General features: G+C 49.8%; 1 long non-coding RNA gene across 1 annotated transcript; it reads left to right on the top strand.

The window, feature by feature from the left end:
• The first annotated feature begins 114 nt into the window (after positions 1-114).
• On the top strand, positions 115-21,524 carry LOC110123112 (uncharacterized). The gene is made up of 5 exons (XR_011487182.1): positions 115-194; positions 15,127-15,303; positions 15,539-15,667; positions 19,348-19,450; positions 20,940-21,524. It is a non-coding gene; the product is annotated as an uncharacterized lncRNA (long non-coding RNA).
• Positions 21,525-22,114: the final 590 nt, after the last annotated feature.

Below are 22,114 nucleotides of genomic sequence, written 5' to 3'. Positions count from 1 at the left end.
GCGCTCGGGCGCCGAGGCCCGGGGAAGTGGGGAGGGGGGGCGGAAAGAGGGGGGGGAGGAGGGACCGCGGCGGGGGCGGGGGCGGCCAACCTCGCCTCCAGACCCCGCCGCGGCCCCGGAGTCACAGGCGCGCCTCCGCCTCCAGGGACTCTCCCGGGAGAGACCCGCGCGCTCCGGGCCTCGAGGAAGTGGCGGTGAGTGCTCGGGGCGCGCAGCGGGGACGGACTCGGGCGAGCGGGTTGCGGGACCTGGGCGCCGGGGCGGGGGGTTAGGGGGGCGCTGGAGGACGAAGGAGGGGGAAAGGAGTGCCGGGACCTTCTCGATGGCTCCCGGGTAGCTACAGGGCGGCGCGGCCCGAGTGCCCCGCGGTGGAGGATGAGTCCCCGAGCCCGCGGGTCCCCCGCTTCTCCCCAGTTGGCAGGGAGAGCCGAAAGTGCGGCGGGGAGGCCAGAGAGGGAAGAAAAGCGCCCCCCCGTCCCCCAGCGTCCCCCACCTCAGGAAACGGCACGAAGGAGGCTCGGAAGTGACCCTTCTGCCCTTTCTCTCCTCGAAACGCGAGAGCCAAAGATTAGCGCCTGCTCTAGAGGAGTCGGAGGCCGCGGGGACGCGCGGATCGCACGGAGAGAGGGCCCGGGGGGTGGGGGTGGGGGGGGGGGAGCCGAACCTACCGCTGAGGCCTTGCCCTGGGCGGCGGAGAGAACAGGGTTCACCGGTACCCGCTCCCGAAGCCCGACCCAGGGCAGCAGGAGTTTCAGGGAAGCGCGGCTGGAGCCGGTGCTGCGGGGGCGACGGGCTCCGAGGGAGGCGCATCGGACGAGCGTTGCTGGGGCCAAGGTGATGCGGGCAGGAGGCAGGCGGAGTAGGGAGGCGCCCTTGGAGACGCGGCCGGCCGCAGGGCGTAGGACTCCTGGGCGCTTTCCCTCAGGGCCAGCCTGGACCTCCTCTCGTATCCCCTCCCATCCCAACCCCCTGCCTGCAACCCCGGGGGTCCTCCTAAGTACCCCGGTCGCGAAGGTCGCACACACCCCCATCCCTTCCAGAAGCCTGAACCTTCTGGAAGTGGTGTGGACGCATGCACTGGGACTCTTCCCGGCGCGCGGAGTCAGAGGGCAGCCGCAGTAGACGCAGGGCAACGGATCCTGGGGTCCCTCGGCCACGTGCTGAGGTTGTGGGCTTGGGGCTGTAAGGGGCCCTCCGATCTAAAGGTCCGCTCGGGAGGGGAGACTCCGGAGCCGCGGGGCCAGGCTCTAGGATCTCCGTCTTAGTGGCTCCTCTCCCCTGGCCCGGGAGGAGCCTGCTACTCAGCGCGCCCACTGCCGTACTGTGACCTGGAACTCGCCTCTCTCCCCGGCGTCTGGAGGACAGGGCCTTCGGCCACCTCGTCGGCTGCAGGCGCCCCTGACCTTTTCCAAGGACCCCTTTGAAGGGCAGAAGTTCGATGGCGTTGGAGGCGTCGTAGCTCCCTCAGTGGGCGGGACAGGGGGCGCAGACCCTGTCTTGACCCCCGCCTGTCCCAGCGTCCCGCGGAACCCACAGCCGTGGTCTTACTCGAAACCATCGAGCCTAGGGACCTTCGGAGTTGGTGGCCCCCTACCAAATAAAATGCCCGGCGCACGAAGGAACTACCCCTTTTCCTTGGAGTCTCGGATCCAGTAGCGCTTTCCTGTTCCCAGCCGTGCGCGCAGACGGTCGGGCCGGCGCGCGAGTGGCGCGGCTAGGCAGTGCCCAAACGCAAGGCACCTCCCTCTGGGCCCGCTTCTGGGCCGGGAATCCCGCGCCCGGCTGCGCGGACAGCGTTGGTCTCCCCCCTTCCGGGAGAAGGGGCTCCAGGAGGGGACGGACTGCCCGCTGGGCCCCGCCGCCCTCGCACAGGCCGCCCCCCGAGTGCGCTCAGGCACCTTCCTGGCTTCGGGGGGAGATTTAAGGCTTCGCATCACCCCCACGATTTCCGATCCTCAATTAAGGACCCGGGAGAATTCCTCCTGAGCTTGAAAGGGATTACCCGGATCGCAGAAACATGGCTAAGTGGAAGTGGGAGAAAGTCGACAAGTTAACAGGAACAGAAACGTTCCTGAAACCAAAGTTCCCCGATTTTACGGGAAACGGGACTCGAGATGTCTGCACAGTGGGCGCCGGTGAGACAGTTCACATCATGTGGTGTGAGACGTAGCATGCTGGGGCGTTTGATGATTCGCACATGGGGGCTCACAACCCAAGATTCGCACATGGGGTCCTGTCCAGGACCACAGTCTGCCCCAGCAAACGTCTAAGTGGGCATTGTATCACCCCCACCCCACCCGCAATGTATTCATTCAACACACACACACACACACACACACACACACACACCGCGCGGTGACGGGCCTGGACTCCCACACAGCAGCCCCGAAATAACTGAAAGTACTTGGGCGCGACCTCCGGGTTTCCCCAGGAGGGAAGCCTAGAGCTGTCTGCATGGGATGGCGAAGGAGGGACCCCTGAGCCTAGCTGAGGTGGTCCCCAGGCTCTCCCCACCGAAGGGGAAAAGCTGGGGCCCAGGGGACACTTGGGATAGCACCCACAGGATAGAAGCTCTCTGTAAATCGGGAAAAGCATTAACTGGAATGTCAGCCAGCGGCCGCCGGCAGGGACACCTCATGTGTATTCCCTGCTCCACGGCTCCTGAGGGTCAGGGAGTCCCTCCTAGTCTATGTTTTGAGAGCCGATCGCGTCGTCCAGAGCACAGAGACGGGCTCGCAGGGGGCAACGAAAGACCCCCACCGCCGCGGGCATCACCCAGAAACAGTCCTCCTGGCCCGGAAGGAGTGGGCAGAATCTGGAATGCGTGGAGGCTGGGGGCCGGAAGAGGGCAGGTGGGACACCTCGAGTCCAAAAAGCTTCTGCCGCGCTTGCGGGGGGCCTGCTTGTGGGGCGCCATCAGCCCCCGCCAGTCCTGCTTCCAGAGCTTTAGGCGCACTCCGTGGCGCACGAGCACGCCTGTGCACGCCACCACCCCCCCCCCCCCCCCCCGCAACACCTCTTAGAAATTTTCCATTAGGAAACTGATCTGGAAGAAATTGAGGCCCGGAGAGGAAGGGGGAGGGGCCCCGCCGACCCACATCTGCTTGGATTTTCCGCTTCAGATGCTCCGCAACTGTTTCTCCTCCGGGCCGCGCCCGGCGCCTACCTGCGGCCCATCCCCCGCGGAAACCGACTTTCGCGTGAGATCAAGGCGGAAACGCGCAGGCTTTCCACCAGGGATGGGCTGCTGCGGGGGCAGAAGGGGATCAAAGGAGGCGGGAGGAGAGGACTTCTCGCAGGCCTCGCACTCGATTTGGAGGAGGGAGTTGAAATCTCTGAAGCGGTGTTTAGGGAGAACGCCAACCGCGCAACAAGCTTAGCCAGCAGAAAACCCGGGACGACCGAGGTGTGAACCTCTTTGGTTTATAAAGCCTTTGTCTACACAGGCGATTAGTACGATGCTGTTATTCCAGAAAATCCAGCTCGGGGTCGCCCTCACATATACGACTATTTCATGGCTGCCGGGTTTTTGGTCTGAGCTATCCCAAAAAAGTGCTTCGATTTTTCACTCCTTTCTCTGTGGAAGACCAATGGAGATGTCACCAACTTTTCCTGGGCTCATTGCTCCTCCAAGAGAGGATCGGACAACCATTACAACGTTACTCCCCGTCATATAAAAGTAATAAGAGGTATCCAGAGCAATTTCCTAATGTTATCCATTCTTCGATAAGCCCGGACAGTAACTCTCTCTGCTCACTCACCCAAGTAGTCAAAGGAGAGAAGTTTCTTGTTTTGTTTTGCTTTTAATACCTTATGTCACTGGTAGCTACCCGGTAGGAGGAAGTGTTTGCTTTGGGGTTGGTCGGCTTCTTTGATTATCTGATTAGGAGTCGCAGTCACTAGGACAGATCCGCTCTCCTGCACGGGGTCCTGGGGTCCCTTGATGCTTGAGTCCTCCGCAGAGTGTCCCAAGTGGCTCTCCTGGGTGGGAGGGGGAGGGAAGGAGGCACCACCCAGCGGGGGATTATTCCCACCTCCCAGTCGGCTATCCCCGCCTGCTCAAGGCAGACTCTGCCTCCTGGAATTCCGAAAAGAGCGCGGTCCTTCTTGGACTTGGTTCTGGGATTGCTCGCTAGAGGGGACCACCTATCCAAGGAAAAGAGTAGCTGAGGCCTGCTTCTCTCCCTCCCTCAAGGTGAAGACATTTAGGGATCAAAATCAGTGCCTCTGGTAATTATAGTGATTAGCACAATCCCCAGCGAGGGCCGCGGAGAGCCACGGAAGCCGCGGCCAGGTTTGGAGACACAGGCTTCTTCTAGTTTTACCTGGGGGTGGGGGTGGGATGGTGAGGGGCTTCTGCATTCCTTCCCTGTCTCCCAGACCTAGCCCCGATTTCTGCCCCATCTCTGAGAAGGTGCCTGGCGCTTTGGCACCCTCACGGTGCACACAGGCAACCAATGTCCTCGGGAGAGCGCGAGGGTCCTGTGGGAGCGCACGCGGCGCTCAGCCACCCGCCAGGCATCCCGGCCGAAGGAGAGGGGCGCTGAGTGTCCGGCCCTGGCCTCCTCCCAGCCTTCCACGGCCCAGCGGTAGGAAGCCTCCGAAACACACTCCCAGCGTGCTCTCGCCCGGCTTAACAGAAACGTCGCCTCAAAATTCTGGTTCGGGGAGAGGCGGTCCGTCGACTCCCGGGCAAAACCTCGCTTTTTGCCTCCAGCGAGCCCGCGATCGCGTCTGGAAACCCTTGTGCTGGAGGAGTCTTACCAGTCCGGTGTAAGCTGAAATTCCTCAGTGGTTATACCAGTTACAGACCGCCTTGAAATCCGAAAACCAATTAGTTCATTAACGAGGGCGCTGAAACCTCCTTTCAAAAACATCAACCAAAACTTTTCCTTAACAAAAAACCAAAAACAAACCCGAATCTTCCCACCAGGGACAATTTTTGCATATCAAAGAAAGCACAGTTTCCCCCCGCCCTCCCCGCGGGTAGTAATAGTAATCGCCAACCTTTAATGTAAGCCTGACTATAATATAGGGCTCTTAACATACTTTGAGGTCACAAACTCGTTTTATTAATATTTAAGTAACATAAGGGACTATATGCACAGCGAAACGAAGATGGAGGGAAACCGCCCTGGCCTAAACAAATCTGTAGGAAGAGGTACGGTCATTCATTCGTGGTTTAGTGAAGTTACACAGGGCCAGAGGGCGGCCGGGCAGGCAGAACCCGCTCCCTGCAGCCTGGCCTGGGCGCGCGCGGCCGCCCCAACCCGGGGCGTGATCGTTTTCCTGCTTCGCGCGGATTTTTATTTTTTTCTTCCGTTTTAAGAGCTAGCATGGAAGGCGGGTTTCCTGAGAGGTGTGTGTGTCCGGGAACACACTCTTCCATCCCAGGAGGAGAAGGTGGCGACGCCCAAAGCAGAGAGCCATCCCGCGTCTGAGCTTTCGGACGCTAAAGCCGGACTTCAGAAAGGCTGGGTGGTGGGCACCCGGTAGGGTACCGCACCCCATCTCGCAGGGCACGCAGGCGGCGGCGGGGGCCCCCTGGCCGGCCTTCTCTTTCCTGGGAGGAAATCTGGTTTTGGAAGTTGCTGTTCTCCTTCAAGGCACGGGCCGAGCTTCAGGCATTCCCGTGGCCAGAGGTCATCTGAATTCCGCAGAAGGGACTCGGGACTCCTACTCTGGGTGCGGGCCCAGAAAGAGATCCTTGCGGCCAGACTTTGCGATGGGGTTCCCGCCGTTTGCGGGCTCAGAGCCTCGGGACCTCCCGCGTGGTTAGAAACCCGGGAGTGGGCAGGTTGGCAGAAGGGGGCGCAATGCGCACGGCCGCAGGAGAGGCTGAGTCAACACGAGGGTACAGGGCTCTGGAGGGTACAGTGGCAGACCCGTGCGCACGGGGAAGGGGTGTCAGTACACTTGGGCAGGGGGCTGGGGGCGCAGTGCAAGGGGAAGGAAGCCCTGGAGCAAGCGTGCGCGCTGCGCTCACCGCGGGGGCGCAGGGTACAACCCGGCAGGGCCCGCGTTTGCAAGGAGGGAAGCCTGCGCGGAGCTGGAGCGCGTGAGGCTGTGCGCGCTGGGAGGTGTGCGGGACGCCCGCAGGCGTGTGTGAGGGGTGCGGGCGTTGTCCCGCGCGTGCCCGCCTCTCATCCTCCTGGTACGCGGTCTGCCTTCTCCCCAGATCCTTTCGTCGTGGAAAGGAGGGGCCTGGGGTCCGCGAGTGGTCTGGGGAGAGGGTGAGAGCCGGCGCGTGTTGATGGATGGAAGTCTGGTGGAAACGGAGAGACCCGTACTTTCATCTCGGCTTCACCAAAGATCCCTGAGCCGTCCCCGGCTCGCGCGCTTGCCTGCAGCCCGGATCCGGAGTCGGGTTCTCAGGCTGGTGGTTCCGCCTTCTGGGAGAGGTACCCTGATTGAGGAGGGAGGTGCGATTCCCCTGCGTCGTCCCTCGCCCCCTCTTAACTGCCCCAAGACAGAATTCCTTTTAGTTGCCAGAACAAATACCCAGGAGGAGGAGCACGTTTTCGCATAAATGGGGACTTTTTCGTATAACACTTTTTCTCAGTTCAAGAGTATTTTCCCTGGCAAAAGTATCGGTTAGCTGATAAACTACAGGGTGAATGCAAACTGTGCGGTTTAGGACTATTTTTGGCCCCAACTCCAGCACCGTCTTCACTTTTTAGAGGGCAGAAACAAAAAAACACCTTGGTTACAGCACCAACGTTCTTTTCGACCAGCGGGTGCAGACAAAGACATTATTTAATCTGACTACGAAATTCTCAGTTTTTATCTCCGAGAAGCTTTTGAACCAGGTGAGCCCTCCGGCACCCGGCGGATTTTCAAGTTCAAGGGTACTTTATTGTCGTTTTCCCCCCGACAGCAGGGGCGATCAGGGTGTGAGTGTGCGCAGTGGGTTCGTGGAGTTGTGAAAATGCTACTCCGCTCCAAAGATCGAAGCTAATTACACTTTTCTTCCAGTGGTGTGAGACTTAGTTTCAATCTTGCATTTCATTTTGGAGAGTTCCCACCAGTTACTAACCCACGGGCTGGCATGGAGTGGGGAGGGGCGAGGAGAGTTTATTGCGAAATCTAACTTTTGAATAAATACAAGCAGGCGTGGGGAGAGAAATGCGCGGTGGTGAACGCCGTCGTTGGAGCGTGGTCTGGCGACCTGGCGAGACAACAGGCGCCAGGTTCCACGTCTTTCGGGGGCTCTCTGCACGGTCTAGACCAAAAGTGATAGCCGAAAACAGTTGTTGAACGCCTTAAGTATCGGCATTGAGCACTGCAAAGCTCCTATACGAATTTGCTTTACTTCCCGGAGAGTTGAGGACCGGGGAGGAAAAAGCCCAGCGCCATGACTCCCGGTGCACAAATAATTTTAGTGTTTATTGATGTCTACTTAAAGTAATTGACCAGAAAATACCTCCCTGTCTAAGCCACATAAAGAGTGCTCCATTGAAAGCTAATTGACCTATTTATGTTTCAGTTTAGCTTGATGTCTACATCGTTCTTTTTGCAAAAGCTGTCAACTCTGACAAAGGAAGGAAAGTGGAAGCCAGGGAAGCTGCACCCGCAGAAAGTGCTGGAATTCTCAGGCCAGCCCCACCTCACTGTCCTTTACTGTACTTGGACCTTTCTTACTTAGTCATTTGAAATCCAGCAGTTACTTGGGTTTTCCTAAGTAAAACCCAGAAAGGGAAATTCGTGCTCATTAACATGCACAAACATTTAAATTTCTGAGTGGCCTGGATTGAGTCAAGAGGAAAGGATTCTGCCTGCCATAGCCACAGCAGATCCTGTAAAAACTGACAACTTTCAGTGGAGGATAGAAAGGCAATAATTTAGACACACAGAGAAAATCCCTTGCTAAAAAAAAAAAAAGGAAAAAATGCTCCAAGTAAAAGTTAGGAAATTTATTTTTGTACAAAAATCTTTTGAACCTTTTTTGACAGTAAATGTATTTTGTTAGTTATGTGGGTGGATCTGAATTTCTCTGAGACCCTTTGCACGTGTGAATCTGAGATTCACTCACAGCAAAGATGAGTAATGGATCTTTGAGGAATCCACGCTTTAAAGTTGATGTTCCGTGTTGGTCATGGAAGCAGCTTCACTTTCGATACTTTATGAGGTGGTTGTCAAGGGAAACTTGGGTAAAAATTTCTCAGGAGTGTCTCTGAAAACATTATTCATAATTAAAAACTGATGCATAGAAATCACCAGAAAAATTATGGCAAGTTATGTTCAAACATGTTTTCGACCATGTGGAATAAATAAAATCATTAAGGTCTGGTTGGGTAAGACTGCTTCCCTGCCTTCCTTTGACCGTGCCAGGAGGATCTTATAGAGCTTCATGGATGTGAGAGCAACCTGTGGAGTATGAGCTGAAGGGGACCTCCGTTTTCTCTAGATATTTCCTGTATTGAAAATATAAATTATAATTCCGTCCTTTTAAAGACTCCTCCAAAGTGTTGTCCAAAAGATGCATAAAGTAGCACTAAAAGGGGGCATCTTTAATACCCATAGGGTTTGGGCTTTTTCTTTTTAAAGAGGGAATAAAGACGGTGAAAAATCCCATGTGATAGAGTCTGAAAGATTGAATGAACCCCTTGGAACACAGACCCACAGTCAGATGATGTGCCACAGGTTGGTATCTTAGTGGTGTAATTCTCAAGATAGATTCTGTTGCTACCAAACTTGGCTCTGCAGGAAAGAGGAGTTCATTGAGGTCCCAAGGTTTGTAGGGCAGGGCTTGTCAAGGCTGTGTAGTAGCCTACACTGGCTAATGTAGCTTCCGAAGGCATCGGATTTACAGTCTGACTTATCTTGGGCTCTAGTGGACTGTGACAGTATGTCAGCTGCTAATATTTATATGGAGAATCAGCATTTACTAGGGCAGTGGACTTATGAAATAATCCAGACAGAAGCCCTTGTACTCACTAAAAACTGCTCCCACTGAACTATTCCCTAAAAGAATGGGTGCAGTTTGCAAGCCCATTTGTGGTCACCCAGATGCACCATGGCATACTTTATCAGGTCATTTTTTACCTCTTTGCAGTCAGCTAAACCAGGAGCCTATGTGATGAGTCACCTGCTGTGTGAAGGTGGTGACAACAGATAGGTTGGCTGCATATTCCAGGCACTGGTTATTCATATGTAGTCTAGAGCTGGCCTCACTTAGGAGTAGCTTGTACATTACGTTTCAGAAGGAATGTAGTTCTTTGAATTGGGGAGTTCTCCCTCTCTCCTGCTTGCAAACAGGCTGTTACTCATTCAGGAGACATTCCTGGGGGGCCAGAGTGTGCCAGGCACCCAGCCACGCATTCTCGTGAAAGTGTCCCTGCTGTGGAGTCAGTCCATCCTGCCTGGCCTGCTAATGTGTATCAAGGGCCTTAGAAATGTTCACAGCTTTTGAGCTAGTACTTCTGTTTCTCGTCATTTGTCGTATGGAAATGATTTCCAATATGACAAAAGCCTTTTTTATAGTTTTTCTTTAAATGAGTTCTTGCATAATGGTTAAGATGCAAGCTTTGGTGTCACATCTAGTTTGGTTTCTCTCTAAGCCTCGGTTTTGCGATCTGTACAATGGGGCTAATAGCTACCTCTTAAGAGGGTTGTGATTTTTAACTAAAATCAGGTGCCATATAATTCAAACCAGTCAACCCTAAAGGAAAAAGAAAGTGACCGTGTAGTCGCTCAGTCATGTCTGACTCTTTGCGACCCCCTGGGCTGTAGCCTGGCAGGCTCCTCTGCCCATGCGATTCTCCAGGCGAGTATACTGGAGTGGGTTGCCATTTCCTTCTCTGGGGGATCTTCCCAACCCAGGGATTGAACCTAGGTCTCCTGCATTACAGGCAGATTCTTTTCCATCTGAGCCACCAGGGAAGCCCATCTCAACCTTGAATTGGAAGGACTGATGCTGAAGCTGAAGCTCCAATGCTTTGGCCACCTGATGGGAAAAGCCAACTCATTGGAAAAGACCCTGATGCTGGGAAAGAGAGAAGGCAAGAGGAGAAGGGGTGACAGAGGATGAGATGGTTAGTTAGCATCACCAACTCAGTGGACATGCATTTGAGCAAACTCTGGGAGAGAGTGGAGGACAGAGGAGACTGGTGTGCTGCAGTCCTTGGAGTCACAAAGAACTGGACATGACTTGACTTAGTGACCGAACAACAGCAAAACCATATGATTCACCCATTTGAAGTGTACAATTCAATGTTTTCTAATATATATCCACATATATGTGCAATCATCCTCAGAAGTCAGTTTTAGAACATTTTTATCACCTCCAAAAGAAACCCCACTAGCTATTAACTCCCAATTCTCCCACCCCTACCACTAGCCCAAAGCAACCACTAACCTACTTTCTGTCTCTGCATTTCCCTATTCTATACTTCCACATGAATAGAATTCTACAGTATGTGGTCTTATGTGTTTGGCTTCTTCCACTTAGCATGATGTTTTCACAGGTCATCTATGTTGTAGCATGTGTCAGGACTTCATTCCTTTTTTATGGCCAAATAATATTCCATTGTGTGGATATACCACATTTTCTTTTTTTTAATTTATTTTTTTAAATTTGTTTTTTCCATTTATTTTTATTAGTTGGAGGCTAATTACAATATTGTAGTGGTTTTTGCCACACATTGAGATGAATCAGCCATGGATGGGGAACACATTTTCTTTTTAAAAAATATTTTATTTGACTGTACCAGGTCTTATTTTCGGCACTTGGAATCTTCAGTCTTTGTTGCAGCATGTGGGATCTGAAGTTGTGGCATGCAGAGTCTATTAGTTGCAGCATCTGAACTCTTAGTTGCAGCACATGGGATCTAGTTCCCTGACCAGGGATCAAACTCAGGCCCCCTGCATGGGAGGATGGAGTCTTAGCCACTGGACTGCCCAGGAAGTCCACATTTTCTTTATCTGCTTGTTGATGATCATGTGTTTTGTTTCCACCTTTTGGCCATGATGAATAATGTCCCTCCAACTTTTATTTTGTTCCTGTAACAATTTTGAAAGTGAAAGTCGCTCAGTGGTGTCTGACTCTTTGCGACCCCATGGACTATAGAGTCCATGGAATTCTCCAGGCCAGAATACTGGAGTGGGTAGCTTTCCCTTCTGCAGGGGATCTTCCCAACACATGGATCCAAACCAGGCCTCCTGTGTTGCAGGCAGATTCTTTACCAGCTGAGCCACCAGGGGAGCCCAAGAATACTGGAGTGGGTAGCCTATCCCTTCTCCAGGGGATCTTCTCGACCCAGGAATTGAACTGGGGTCTTCTGCATTGCAGGTGGATTCTTTACCAACTGAGCTGTGAGGGAAGCACTATTTTGTAAATTTTTTAGCAAGGAGAATCTGGCCTGGGTAACTACTGCATTTGAGTTTGGTTTTAAGGAAAAGGCAAGATTACAGATTTCATCCTTGTATTGGCCAGTTAGGTCAGTACACATTCAGACTGTTCCAAGACACATTTATAGGCTTCATCTGTACCCTTATGTCCAGCAGACTAGTTTATACTTCGTGCTCTTGGTCACCAGAAAGATAAGACTATAAGCTCATCTCTGTTCTTGCCTGGGAAATCCCATAGTCAGGCTACAGTCCGTGGGACTGCAAAAGAATTGGACATGACTGAGTGGCTAAACAACGACTAGTCAGAAAACAGCCCTGTGGTTGGTAGCACTGATTGTGGTGACTTAACAGAGGTCCTGAGATTTGACTTTTGGCATTTTCCCTATAGAAATTTTATCTCCTGGGCGTTGGGAAGGTTCTGTATCTTGATCTGGGTGGTGGTTACATGAGATTCATGTGAAAAATTCATCAAGCTGCGTACTTAAAACTTGCATATAATATTTAGCTATATGAAAATTACTCTCTGATTAAAGAAGAGAAATTATAAGCAGGCAGAAATTATAATCAGATCACCCTTTTAACTCAGCCATCCTAACTACTTCTGCCTTTCTGGCTGTTTCTAAATGACCACAGAGACAGGCCACACAGCTGGTAAGGGACAGAGCTGGGGTTTAGTCCAGCTCTTACTCACTCGGTGTGGAGTGTGACTTTCACCGGGAACTCTTCCAGTGCCTAGGATCTGCCTGAACCATGTGGCAAACGAGTACTGGGGCTGGTTGAGGGGCTCAGGTGTCCTGGACCTGGGGTGCATGCTCTGTCCGTCCTGTGCCCCTCTTTACCCCTGGCCCCCAGCATTGCACTGGTTTTGCAGTAGATGGCCAGTAAATACTTGTTGAGTCAGTGTTACCAGAGCAGAGTTATTGCCGAAGGCCAAGCAGACTGCCCACTTGGCAGTTGCAGGAAAAACTAAGGCAGGAAACTCAATTCTTATTTTTTTCCCCATGGCAACACCAATGGCTGTTGGTCTGTCACAAGCGCATGGAAAGTTCCCACTGGAGATATCAGAGCTCTCTGGCAGGACCCGTAGGTGTTAATTTTAGCTTTCAATGACTGATGCCCTTGTATAATTTAATGGGTCAGGAGGAGCATGAGCGAAAGCCAAGATTACTCACTCGGAGAGCTTTCCTTTCCTGTCGAGTACTTGCTGAGTTATTCAGTTTGTAAAGGACTTGCTACTTATTCATTTACTTGGAGAGAGTTTCCGCTCTTCTGAGTCTAGCCTGATAACTATAAACGATTCCTTAAATCTATTAGCAATCTATCCTATCAATCAGATTTTCCCTGAGTTTATGCATTAAATGTGAGTTCAACTCACAGCGTCAAATGCTAAAAGGCTATAGATATAACCATAAAATAAAATGCTCGCGTGTCCCTACATACTCTGAGTTGAAAGATACATAGGTTGAATGTCAATTACTTGGAACGAGGAAGTGAATATCCGCAGGGGTTTCCGTGTCTGCCCCATTTTACTACTTGAGTCCTGGTAGGAAATGAGGACTTTCATATTGAGGAGAGAGGCTTGTGCTTCTGGAGAAATAATATCTCAGCTGCCAATTGCAGCTGTCCTGGGGTCCCTGGGGATAGGACTCTCTAGCTGAGCACAGATTCATGCGTTTGACTTTGTGCACCGTCTACTTCCACACTGTATATAACCCATCATACCAGGCCTCAGGTGCATCAGCTGATGAGAGAGCTTTCTGAGCTTTTGCCTGGTGGTGGTCCCTGCTGATCCACAGAATAGTTTCAGTGGGTTGTGTTCATTGCTTGTTCAGTGGGCTTTGTCGAATTCTTTGAGTACTTTTTTTGCATCCCTCCCTAATTAATTTTGGAAAGTCAGTAGAAAATGGAGAAAGAGGATCATAGACTTCATTGAATGCAATGTATTAGAAAGGAATCATTAGATGCTGTGAAAGTGTGGGTCTTTAGATTCAACCAGATACTCCAAGAAATCAAACTGCCCAACTGTGGACCCAATCGTGAAGGAAAAAAAATGATAATAAAGGACATGGATGAGGTGCCAAAATACAACAGTATAAATACATCTGAGGTAAGCAAACAGGTAACAGGGGGACATCTGTCTCTCTGTAAAAGTATTTGACTATACTGTCTATAAAAGGAGGCAGGATAGAATTAGGATACGTCATGTTGTAAACCTCTGATGAAATTATGGATCTCATCAAAGGTCACCTCATCATCAATGGCTAATAGAAGGCATTGTCTTTGGTTTCCATTAGTTTTACTGATTTGCCTAGAAATACATTTTTTTGTTGTAGTTATTTATCGTGCTCGACTCTGTGGTTTGACGTCTCTTGTCATTTTAGAAAATTCTCAGTAGTCTATCTTCAAATACCACTTCTCTTTATCCTCTCCATCATCTTGTCCCCACTCCAGTTATACCTATGTTAGATCTTTACAGTGAGCTCCACATGTTTCATATGCGCCTGTTTTTGCATTGTTCATGCTTGCGATTTGGTCCAGTGTTCAGACTAAATCTGATTTCCCTTTCTCTCAAGGTATAGACCTGAGGTCTCAGTTGAAAGCTTTTATCAATCCTGAGCCTCATAAAGCCTCTCTGGCAGGCCTGGGATTCTCATCTTTTGCATCTCTAGCAGCATGGTTTGCATTAGTTTCCTAGCATTGCTGTAACAAATTACCACAAACTTGGTGGCTTAAAAACGGTAGAAGTGTATTCCCCGACAGTTCTGGAGATCAGGAATCAAGGTGTCCTGAGGGCCATGCTCCCTCTGAAAGCTCTCAGGAAGCATCCTTCCATGCCTCTTCCATCTTCTGGTGGCCGCAAGCATTCCTGGGTTTGTAGCTGCAACACTCTGATCTCTGGTTCCATTCTCACAGGGTCTCTTCCTGTGTGTCTCTGTGTCCTCCTCTCTTCCTATAAGGAGGCCGGTCATGGAATTTAGGGCCCACTCTGAATCAGAATGGGCTTCCCTGGTGACTCAGGAAGTAAAGAATCTGCTTGCAATGCCGGAGACCTGGGTTCGATCCCTGGATTGGGAAGATCCCCTGGAGAAGGGAATGGCTACCCACTCCAGTATTCTTGCCTGGGGAATCCCGTGGACAGAGGAGCCTGGTGGGCTACAGTCCTCGGGGTCACAACGAGTCACACACAACTGAGTGACTAACACTAACACTGAATCAGGATAATTTCATCTCAGGATAAACTAACTACTTACATGTCCAGATAAGGTCACTCACTGAAGTTCTTGGAATTTGGGTGTACACTGCTTACTGCTCTGAGTCTGCTTCCCACATATATCTCTCCCCCTGCCCCCCCAGTTCATTTGTTTTCTACCTATCACTTTAGAGGCCATGTCATGTTAGAATGCTAGGAAAAAAAAGTCTGTAACATGACGTTAGAGGACAGTGTCAATGATAAGACAAAGATGGAACATACAACAAAAACAGAAAGCAAAGCAAACAAACAAAAGGAATCAAACTGGGGTCTCCTGCATTGCAGGTGGATTCTTTACCAGCTGAGCTACCAGGGAAGGCCCATAATTGTTCTAACTGGGGTCATTTAGTTTCTTTTTTGCTCAAATCCTCCCATTTCTTACCTGGGAAAGAAATGAGGGAAAATACACCTCATTCCAGTGTTCTGGGAACTTAAGTGGGAGAGACAGCTGTTCAACAAATAGATGTTCATTTTTTTTTTTTTTTTTTTTTTTAGATATTCACTTAATTCTTCTATTTTCCATCCAGGTTTCTTCTCTCACCTTCTGCTCTGCCTGCTTTGCCTGAGTCTGGGGACTTCACAAATGGAAGATTTGGAGACAAAAGTATTTAGAAAAGAAGTGTACTTGAAAAAGATCTGTTAAGAATCTTCACGGGCTAGAAGGATTAGATCATCAAAAAAAAAAAAAAAACATGTATCTAAAGGTAAAAATATTCTCAAAGTTACCAAGGTTACTGAGATTACAGTTGGTCTGTGCATGGCAGAAAAATAGCAAATTTATCACATGATTGTCATATTCACAAAGGTCCTGACAAATCTCCAAGCAGGAGGATTGCAGAAGTCTGGAAGAAAGTTGCTTTTGCTAGGGAGCTAGTAACTTACAGGAAAGGCTCAAGATTTCTTTTATTTTCCTGATCCTGTTTTGTTTGTTTGTCTCAGGTACAATGTGTTTTTTCCTTTCTGACTATGAGATGAAGTGTGTATGATTACCCAAAGTGAGATGCCATTTTGCTTCTACAGTTCCACCTGGTGGTCAGGTTTCTGGTCCTGAGGTACATATTTAAGCACGTGAGTTTGTTTTACTAATTTTTTAAAATTCAGTATTTATTCATTTGGAGTTTCATTTAGTTCAGTTGCTTCCAACTCTTTGTGACGCCATGGACTGAAGCATGCTGGGCTTCCCTGTCCATCACCAATTCCCAGAGCTTGCTCACAGTCATGTCCATTGAGCCAGTGATGCCATCCAAACATCTCATCCTCTGTCGTCCCCTTCTCCTCCCACCTTCAGTCTTTTCCAGCATCAGGGTCTTTTCCAATGAGTGAGTTCTTCACATCAGGTGGCCAAAGTATTGGAGTTTCAGTGTCAGTCCTTCCAATGAATATTCAGGACTGATTTCCTTTAGGATGGACTGGTTGGACCTCCTTGCAGTCCACGGGACTCTCAGCAGTCTTCTCCAACACCACAGTTCAAAAGTATCAATTCTTTGGCGCTCAGTTTTCTTTATAGTCTGACTCTCACATCCATACATGACTACTGGAGAAACCATAGCTTTGACTAGACAAAACTTTATCAGCGAAGTAATGTTTCTGCTTTTTAATATGCTGTCTGGGTTGGTTTAGTTTTATTTAATTAGTAGTTTTATCTACATAGGTATAAAAGAGGTGAATGATAATAAACCACTCCTTGTTTATGGTTAACAAAACTACAGTCATACGATACTAAGACCCAAGAGTTAGCTTTGCCTGTAAATTTCCTACTCACTCATGTCTAAGAGTTTATTATTGTAAGTTCATCTACTGAGAACAGGAATGAAGAGCCAGCCATTCATCTCTGCTTTGTTTTGCCTGCAATGCCTATATCTGTAGGGACGTTTGTCAATGCCTCATCTGCTTGTGATTCTGTGAAGTGACTGGGATCAGCTGGGTGGTTCTTCTGCTGTCTGGGACTGCAGTCCTCTTGGGGCTCGACTGGGCTGGGACAACCGAGACGTCTCACTTACCTGTGACAGGATCCCCTGGGCAGGACTTTCTCTGGGGAAGTTCCTAGGGGTTGAGAAGGCATGAGAGGCTCTCAGTGTGAGAACAAGGCTTGTGGAGGGGGACAGGAGGGAGAGAAAGCAAGAAGCCATCTCCAAAGTGTTGGGTGGCAGGGACATCTAGACAGCTGGTCTGGCTGGAATGCCGGAGAGCAGGGCCTTTCTTTCTTTCTCCGTCAAGTCCCGGGGCCCCCTTCTCTCTCCTCTGGCTTTTCCATGGGCTCTTCTTAGCAGGTGGCTTCACTTCTCACGAGGCAGCTCAAGGATCCCAGAAGCATAAAAGCAGAATCTGCCAGGGTTTCTGAAGTCTCCTGCCATATTCTTTTGGTTAAGACAGTCATAGGCCAATGCACAGATTCAAGAAGAGGGGAGGTAAATATCATCTCTTGGTGTGGAGAATGCCAACCAGCTTGGAGTCACCTTTATTCTTCCACACGAAACAAAATCTGTGTTAGTTGCCAGGGACTGCCATAACAAATGACCAGAAACTTGGTGGCTTGAAACAACAAAAATGTATTTTCTCATAGTTCTGAAGGACGGAATCCAAAATCAAGGTGTGGGCAGAGCTGCACTCCCTCCTAAGGCTCTAGAGAGGGCTCTTCCCTTGTCCTGTCCAGCTTCAGATGTCTCCAGGCATCCCTTGGCTTGTGGATGCATCATTCTAGTCTCTGCCTCTGTCTTCACACGGCCTTCCCGGCGTCTGTATCAATGCTTGTGTGTGTCTGTGTGTGTGTGTCTGTGTGTGCATGTGCTCAGTTGTGTCTGACTCTGTGATTCCATCGACTGTAACCCACCAGGCTCCTCCGTCCATGGGATTTTCCAGGCAAGAATACTGGAGTGGGTTGCCATTTCCTCCCCCAGAGGATCTCCTCAACCCAGGGCTCAAACTCACATCTCCTGCATCTCTTGTATTCCAGATGGACTCTGTACCACTGAGCCAACTGGTACCCTTCCCTTCTCTCTCTTTCTCCTTTTTCCTTGTAAAAGGACACTTAGCAATTGAATTTAGCACCCATCTCAAAGTCAGGATGATGTCATTCAAGATCCTTAACCTGACTGCGTTTGCAGAGACCCCGTTTCCAAATAAGGTCACGTTCACAGGTATTGAGGTTGAGGACTTGGATGAATCTTTAAGGGACACAGTTCAATCCATCCTGCTAACATGAGTCTTTTTAATTATCCTACTTGGAATATATTGTACTTTCTGGCGATGTGGCTACATGTTTTAAACAGTTCTGGAAAATGTAGTCATTATATTTAAAAATATTACCTCTCTTCTGTCTTCTTTATATATTCCTCCTGGGTTCCCAATCATGTATGTACTAGTCCAGGGGTAAGTTTTTTTCTGTAAAAGGCCATTGAGTAAATATTTTAGGCTTTGGAGGCCATATGATCTTTGTCTCCAATACACAGCTCTATTGTATTGTGAAAAAAGCCATAGGCAACACACAATCAAATGAATGTGGTGGTGCCATTAAAACTTTATTTATTAAAAACAGGTGGCCAGCTGGATTTGACACACAGGCCATAGTGTGCCAAGCTCTGTGCTAGATCTTGTTCTTTTTCTATCTCTTTTATACTTTTTCATATCTTTATCCCTCTCGCTGCTGTATTCTAGAAAATTTATTCAGATATATTTTCCAGTTCATGAATTCTCTCTTTAACAGTGTGATCTACTGTTTAACACACCCACTGAGTTTAGTTTTTTATCCATCAGTTATGTTATTAATTTGAAAAGTTCTGTGTGTTTTTCTCTGATTCTATCAACTGATATCTAATGTTGTCCTGTCGTTTCTTCATAAATTATAAGTGTATCCTTTCTTTAATAGAAACGTCTGTAGTCCTTGGGGACTACAGCTGTTGTTTCTTGTTTCTGTTAGCTTCTGTTCATAGGGACTTTGCCTTTGCAAATATTTGTGATTTTGTTTGTGCTGCATTTTAATTTGTAGGATTCCTGCAAATTAACCTGAGAAGCCTTCCCTCCAAAGAGGATCTACACCTGCTTTTACCAATAGATGGGGAAGCCCCCACTTGTCCATACAGTTCACCTTGGGATTATTCAAAGTTTTTTGGGGGTGAGAATCTCAGATTTGGGTCCCTCTCTGGGGCTTCCTAGGTGGTTGAGTGGTAAAGAATCTGCCTGCCAATGCAGGAGATGCTGGTTTGATCCTTGGGTTGGGAAGATCCCCTGGGGAAGGAGATGGCAACCTGCTTCAGTATTCTTACCTGGAAGATCCCATGGATGGAGGAGCCTGGCGGGCTACTGTTCATGGGGTCGCAAAGAGTTGGACCTGACTAAATACACACACACACACACACACACACACACACACCCTACCTCAGGACAGCCCCACCCGCTCCCTGTTGCCGTGGTTCAGGCCAGTTTCCGCCACTCAGATCCCTGGTTACACCAGCCCTGCCTCCCTCCTGGACTTCCAGCCAGCTCCTGCCCAATCCTGTCCTCGTTCTTGGTGATTCCTGCTCAGCTTCTGGTCACGGAAAACTGGAGACCCCCAGTTCCTTCTTTTCTTCCCTTCCCCCTATTAGATTCAGCGTTCCTTTGTGTGTGCCTCTGTCTATTTTTGTGAATAGATCTTGTGAAGCAGGTCATCCCCAAAGCACCTACTTGCTCAGGGTGTGGAGACTGTTCTTTTGTAGAACTTACCTTAACAAGGAATATACACCTTGGTAACTTGTTGGGTGTCACTTTAGGTGGGAAAGCATGGACTTACACCCCACGCTTCTCATAAATGGAAGAGCCTTGGTCTCTACCCCACAGGTGGTCATGAGGATGGAACATCTCCCTGGACACAAGGTAGGTACTTCATACATTCAAGTATGAAATTAGAATCACAGGGACCTCCTCCGGGATTCAGCCTTGCATTTAATTCTTCACCTTCCGCTCCATCGTGGCTCCCTGTCCACCCAGTGGATTATCCTGCACGGCCACCATAACCCTTGCTCTGAGAAAATGCTAGGATAAATGTGTACGTGAACCCTGCTAAATAACGTGGCCCCGGCGACTCCCCTGGTGGTCCAGTGGCTAAGACTGAGCTCCTAATGCAGGGAGCCTAGGTTCAATGCCTGCTCAGGGAACGAGATCCCACATGCTGCAACTAAGACCTGGTGCAGCCAGATAAAAAAAGCATATGGCCCCTTCTAGTCATATCGGTGTTTTTGTTTTTTTTAATTTGCTCATGCCACGGGACCTTAGTTTCCCAACCAGGGATCAGACCTGCAGCCACTGCATTGGAAGGGCAGAATCTTAACCACTGGACCATCAGGGAAGTCCCATGGTATCAGTTTTGACCAGGGGCAGGTCCAAAGAAAAGTGAAAGTGAAAGTCGCTCTGTTGTGTCTGACTCTTTGTGACCCCAGGGTCTATACAGTCCATGGCATTCTCCAGGTCAGGATACTGGAGTGGGTAGCCTTTCCCTTCTCCGGGGGATCTTCCCAACCCAGGGATGGAACCCAGGTCTCGCACACTGTAGGCGGATTCTTTACCAGTTGAGCCACAAGGGAAGCCCAGAATAAGGAAGCTCTGACTGTAGAACCTGGGACATTGACAGAGCTGTTTTGCAAGGTCAGAAGGGAGAGTTATTGGGGAACCTTTTTGGCTCCCCTGAAATTGCATTAAATATTCAATGGCCATTTGCTTAATCTGACAATAGGGATGGCTGCATGTGGAGACAGGCCTGTCATTATTCCTGGCTCTATTAACATGAACAGCTGAAAGAATATGATGCAAAAATCCCCTTACATAGAACCTCCCGCTGAAAAAACAACCAACTTACTATGTGCTCATATTTATTTAAATCTCTGAACAGAGCTGTTCTCTGCTGAGTTATAATGAGGAGTGAGTTTTCCGAGGGTGTGATTTATGAGCCTTTCACAGATGGATTTTAAATGGGGGGACTGACAGTTCCACTCCAGCTATGGCAGGGCTGGGGTCTTTCAGGCCCAGAGGAGCTGAAATGAGCTGGTGGGAGGCAGGGGAAGGGGGGGAAGGTGGGCGGATCCCATCACCAAGGGCCAGGGGCCGGCAGCCAGCCCTGGCTCTTGCACTTGTGAGCTCTTCTACCCGGTGATGCTGGATTATTCCATTTTGTTTCTCTCGAGGAAGAAATAACACATGTTGACATGAAGATTGAAAGTGGGGTCTCTCCTGTGCCCCAGATGGCCCCAGAAATGGAAACATTCACACTTCTTTCCTGCTCACGCTTCTTCTCCCTCGAACTGTTTGGTGATAAGGTTAGCATTTCATTGGATTTTTAAAATTTCTTTCTCTTTATTGTGTATTCCAGCCAGCAGCGGTAGGATGCTGATTCCCTTTAGGATGGACTGGTTGGATCTCCTTGCAGTCCAAGGGACTCTCAAGAGTCTTCTCCAACACCACAGTTCAAAAGCATCAATTCTTCTGCACTCAGCTTTCTTTATGGTCCAAATCTCACATCCATAAATGACCACTGGAAAGACCATAGCCTTGACTAGACAAGCCTTTGTTGGCAAAGTAATGTCTCTGCTTTTTAATATGCTGTCTAGGTTGGTCATAACTTTCCTTCCAAGGAGTAAGCATCTTTTAATTTCATGGCTGCAGTCACCATCTGCAGTGATCATCCAGGTGGCCCCTAAATGCCATCTCGAGGGTCCTTATGGGACAGAGGCAGAGGGGGCACGCATATGCACAGAGGGAGTGATGATGGGAAGATGGGGGCAGAGACAGAGGGTTGCGTCCACAAGCCAAGGAGGCCGAGGAGGGCCAGTCCTCACCGGGGGCTTGAAGAGGAGGAGAGCTTCTCCCCCGGGATCCTGGGAGGGAGCACAACCTGCCAGGGTCTTGACCTCTGACCTCTGGTCTCCAGAACTGTGAGCGAATAAATTTTGGTTGTTTGAAGCCATTCAGTGTGTGGTCCTTTGTTATAATTTGTCACATCCTAGGATATGGATATAGATAACTATGCCTCAAACACCCAGTTCCAGAAACGGATGAGATCAGAATATAAACAAACATCTACCCAGTTCGTTTCAAGTTGTTTTCATTGTTGTTTAGTCGCTAAGTCGTGTCCCACTCTTTGCTACCCCGTGGACTGTAGCCCGCCAGGCTCCTCTGTCCATGGGGATTCTCCAGGCAAGAGAGCTGGAGTGGGTTGTCATTTCCTCCTCTGGGGATCTTCCCCGGTCAGGGATCAAACCCAGGTCAAACTGGGTTGGTGCAGTTTATGTCCCAGGGTACAGCTCCTCACGGCTGTGCTGAGGGGTGCCGGTTTGCTGGGGCAAGGCTTGTCCTGGTGCCCTAGAAAACAGCCTGCAGCAAAGCTTGTGTGTGAATACTTACTGGGGGGGGGGGGGGGGTGGTAGGGATGGTAGTACAATCCCAGGGAAGCCAGAGTGGGGGAGAAGGAGAGTGAGGCCAAAAGGGAGAGGAGAAGCACAGGTGGGTCATTTCCCAGCTGGCCACAGCTTGAAGTTGTGTTTAGCC

This window comes from Odocoileus virginianus, chromosome 4, assembly GCF_023699985.2.
Source record: "Odocoileus virginianus isolate 20LAN1187 ecotype Illinois chromosome 4, Ovbor_1.2, whole genome shotgun sequence".
NCBI classification, from domain to species: Eukaryota; Metazoa; Chordata; class Mammalia; order Artiodactyla; family Cervidae; genus Odocoileus; species Odocoileus virginianus.
This window is presented reverse-complemented; position numbering and strand designations above follow the sequence as displayed.